This window comes from Gorilla gorilla, chromosome 18 (genome assembly GCF_029281585.2).
Source record: "Gorilla gorilla gorilla isolate KB3781 chromosome 18, NHGRI_mGorGor1-v2.1_pri, whole genome shotgun sequence".
In the NCBI taxonomy this organism is placed as follows: domain Eukaryota; kingdom Metazoa; phylum Chordata; class Mammalia; order Primates; family Hominidae; genus Gorilla; species Gorilla gorilla.
Genome location: NC_073242.2, coordinates 26,954,052 through 26,958,445, shown reverse-complemented (window position 1 = coordinate 26,958,445; position 4,394 = coordinate 26,954,052). Strand labels below are relative to the sequence as shown.

The 4,394-nt window shown below is 46.6% G+C and overlaps 1 non-coding gene across 1 annotated transcript; it reads right to left on the bottom strand.

Annotated features, from left to right (window-relative positions):
* Positions 1 to 3,710: 3,710 nt before the first annotated feature.
* On the bottom strand, positions 3,711 to 3,814 carry LOC115931154 (small nucleolar RNA U13). The gene has a single exon (XR_004067702.2). It is a non-coding gene; the product is annotated as a small nucleolar RNA U13 (small nucleolar RNA).
* Positions 3,815 to 4,394: the final 580 nt, after the last annotated feature.

The following is a 4,394-nucleotide window of genomic DNA, read 5'->3' as shown; positions in this document are numbered from 1 at the left end:
GCCAGGGTATATACCTTTTTCAGTTTCCAATCTACCAATGGTGACCTTTGAACAGCATTGTCGAACCCTTTTCTGCCCAGGGCTAGATAGTATATATTTTAAGCTTTGTGGGCCACACGTGGATTGTCACTCCTTTTCTTAACTTTTTTTTTTTTTTTGAGACAGGGTCTCCGCTCTGTCGCCCAGGCTGTTAACTACCATTAACATTTTATTGCCTCTCTTTCTGGTGTGTGTATATTTATTACTAGACTGGAATCATCCTATATATTTGTCATCTGTTGCTGTTTCCTGTCCCTTTACATAAAGTGAGCTGCTTTCTGAAATTTTATTTTTTAATTTATTTATTTTATAATTTATTTATTTTATAGACAGAGTCTTGCCCTGTCACCCAGGTTGGAGTTCAGTGGTGCAATCTCAGCTCACTGCAATCTCAGCCTCCCGAGTAGCTGGGACTACAGACACTCGCCACCACACCCGGCTAATTTTCATATTTTTAGTACAGATGGGTTTTCACCATGTTGGCCAGACTGGTCTTGAACTCCTGGCCTCAAGTGATCTGCCCACCTCAGCGTCCCAAAGTGCTGGGATTACAGGCATGAGCCACCATGCCCGGCCTCCCCTCCCTTTAAATAACATGAGCTGCTTTCCTAAATTTTAGCTAATCCCCTGGGTTGGGAGGTGGGAGGGCATGGGGGCCAAAAGGACAAGGCTCAAGTCAAGATGCCTGGGTTCACATTCCAGCCCTTCCCTTAGAAGCTGCCACCCTTGGGACAATCTCGCTTCTCTAAGCCTCAGCGGCTTCATCTGTGAAAGAATCATCTCTCTTTGTTGGAGTTGCTGTGCATTCCGTGAAAGGGCCGTATATGCCAAGTGACCCTCATGCCAAAGGAGCCAAAAAAAAAAAAAAAGGAAGCAGACAAATCCAGTTTGTCAGTTTTGGGTGATTTATTAAGGAACTTACACACAAAAGCATGGTCTTGGGCTGCGCCATGACAGATCTCCACACCACAGCCCCAAGACCTACCGCTTATGTCTTGGAGCAAAAGCATAGTGCTCTGGAAGGAATGTATAGGTGGCTACAGTGCTCACAGCCTGTCATTTCTGCAACAACAGGGTGGTTTTGGAGGAAATTTACAATTAACAGACTTTCCTACATAAACAGTCATACATCCACCAGGCATGGTGGCACACACCTATAGTCCCAGCAACTCAGAAGACTGAGGTGGGAGGATCACCTGAGCCTGGAAGGTTGAGGCTTCAGTGAGCTGTCATCACACTACTGCATTCCAACCTGGGTGACAGACAGACTGTCTCAAGACACAAAAGCACGAGAAGAGAAGCAGTTTGAATAAAGTACTGTCTCTAATGAAAAGTACTTTAGGCTGGGCATGGTGGCTCATGCCTGTAATCCCAGCACTTTGGGAGGCTGAGGCAGGTGGATCACAAAGTCAGGAGTTCGAACCAGCCTGGCCAACATGGTGAAACCCCATCTCTACTAAAAATACAAGAATTAGCCAGGCATAGTGGTGCATGCCCGTAGTCCAAGCTACTTGGGAGGCTAAGACAGGAGAATTGCTTGAACCCAAGAGGTGGAGGTTGCAGTGAGCCATGATTGTGCCATTGCACTCCAGCCTGGGTGACAGAGTGAGACTCCATCTCAAAAGAAAAAAAGTACTTAAAAAAAATTTTTTTTAAATTAAAAAAGCCAGATGTAGGCAGGTGGATCATGAGGTCAGGAGATCAAGACCATCCTGGCCAACATGGTGAAACCCCATCTCTACTAAAAATACAAAAATAAGCCAGGTGTGGTGGCACACACCTATAATCCCAGCTACTCGGGAGGCTGAGACGGGAGAATCCCTTGAACTCAGGAGGCGGAGGTTGTAGTGAGCCGAGATTGCGCCACTGCACTCCAGCCTGAGCAACAGTGAGACTCCATCTCAAAAACAACAACAAAAAAATGCAAGCCAGGCATGGCTCACACCAGTAATCCCAGCACTTTGGGAGGCCAAGTCGGGAGGATTGCCTGAGCCCAGGAGTTTGAGACCAGCATGGACAACATGGTGACACCCGTCTTTATAAAAATTTTTTAAAAAATAAAAGGTAATACATCAAGACTGTGTACAGTGGCTCATGCCTGTAATCTCAGCACTTTGGGAGGCCAAGGTGAGAGTTGCTTGAGATCAGGAATTTGAGACCACCCTGGGCAACATAACAAGACCCCAACTCTACAAAAAAAAAATTTTAATGAGCAGGGGGCATTTGTTGAGCTGGCCTATTGTCCCAGCTACTTGGAGGCTGACAGTTCAAGTGCCAGGGTCCGAGCCAGAAGATGTGGGGTGTAACCTATGGTGAATGGGTTGTGGTCTGTATCACACCAGAGTTCATAGCCTAAGTAAAGGGGAGAGGAGGCAGCGACTGTGCTGCCGGGGTGAGAACCAAACTTCCCTTTCAGTCTCTTCCACTGACCTGACACTTCCCTTGTAGGGCCTCAGGATCCTCATCTTTCTAATGAAGAGGATCGTTTCCAAAGGATGGCAAACTTCAGTACCTTCTAATCAGTTATCTAAATTTTTTTTTTTTTTTTTTGAGACGGAGTCTTGCTCTGTCACCCAGGCTGGAGTGCAGTGGCGTGATCTTGGCTCACTGCAGCCTCTGCCTCAGATTCAAGCGATTCTCCTGCCTCAGCCTCCTGAGTAGCTGGGATTACAGGCATCCACCACCATGCCTGGCTATCAGTTATCTAATTTTATTTTACTTAAAATTATTGAGGTGAAATAACATAAAGTAACCATTTTATTTATTTATTCCTATTTATTTATTTATTTGAGATGGGGTTTTGCTCTTGTTGCCCAGGCTGGAGTGCAGTGGCACAATCTCGGCTTACTGCAACCTCTGCCTCCTGGGATCAAGTGATTCTCCTGCCTCAGCCTCCTGGGTAGCTGGGATTATAGGCACACACCACCATGCCTGGCTAATTTTTGTATTTTATTAGTAGAGATGGGGTTTCGCCATGTTGACCTGGCTGGTCTCAAACTCCTGACCTCAGGTGATCTGCCCACTTTGGCCTCCCAAAGTATTTATTTTATTTTGAGACAGGGTCTTGCTCTGTCATCCTGGCTGGAGTGCAATGATAGCTCACTGCAGCCTTGAACGAACTCGTGGGTTCTCAGCCTCCATCTCAGCCTCCAGATAACTGGGGCTATGGCTAATGTTTTTGTTTGTTTGTTTGTTTGTTTTGAGACAGAGTCTCACTCTGTTACCCAGGCTCAAGTGCAATGGTGAGATCTTGGCTCACTGCAACCTCCACTTCCCGGGTTCCAGTGATTCCCCTGCCTCAGCCTCTCGAACAGCTGGGATTACAGGCGCTCATTACCACAACTGGCTAATTTTTTTTTTTTTTAATACAGAGATGAAGTTTCACCATATTGGCCAAGCTGGTCTCAAACTCCTGATCTCGGGTGATGCACCTGCCTCAGTCTCCCAAAGTGCCATGCCCAGATAATTTTTAAATTGAGACCAGGTCTCCCTGTGTTAACCATGCTGATCTTGAACTTCCAGGATCAAGTGATCCTTCTGCCTGGGCCTCCCAAAGTGCTGGAATTCCAGGCATAAGCCATCATGGCTGGCCTGATTTTTTAAAAGAAACAGAAATTGGGATTTTATTGTGAAATCTCTTGATCTTAGTATATTGGATTTCATTATTTTTACATCAGGCAGATAATGTGTCAATGTCAAAACAAGGTTTGAGGGAGGTGCAACTCACGCATGAGCATGAAAACACAGTCATCACGTTTATGAACTACAAAAAGATGTGGCTTTAATTATTTGAAAGACATCTTGGCCAGGCCTGGTGGCTCACTCCTGTAATCCCAGCACTTTGGGAGGCCGAGGCAGGTGGATCACCTGAGGTCAGGAGATCGAGACCATACTGGTCAACATGGTGAAACCCTGTCTCTACGGGCCGGGTGCGGTGGCTCAAGCCTGTAATCCCAGCACTTTGGGAGGCCGAGGTGGGTGGATCACAAGGTCAGGAGATCGAGACCATCCTGGCTAACATGGTGAAACCCCATCTCTACTAAAAATACAAAAAATTAGCCGGGTGTGGTGGCAGGCACCTGTAGTTCCAGCTACTCAGGAGGCTGAGGCAGGAGAATGGCGTGAACCTGGGAGGTGGAGGTTGCAGTGAGCCGAGATCATGCCACTGAGCTCCAGCCTGGGTGAAAGAGCGAGACTCCGTCTCCAAAAAAAAAAAAAAAAGAAAGAAAAAAAAAAGAAACCCTGTCTCTACTAAAAATACAAAAATTACCTGGGCATGGTGGTGGGAGCCTGTGGTCCCAGTTACTCAGGAGGCTGAGGCAGAAGAATCACTTGAACCCAGGAGGTGGAGATTG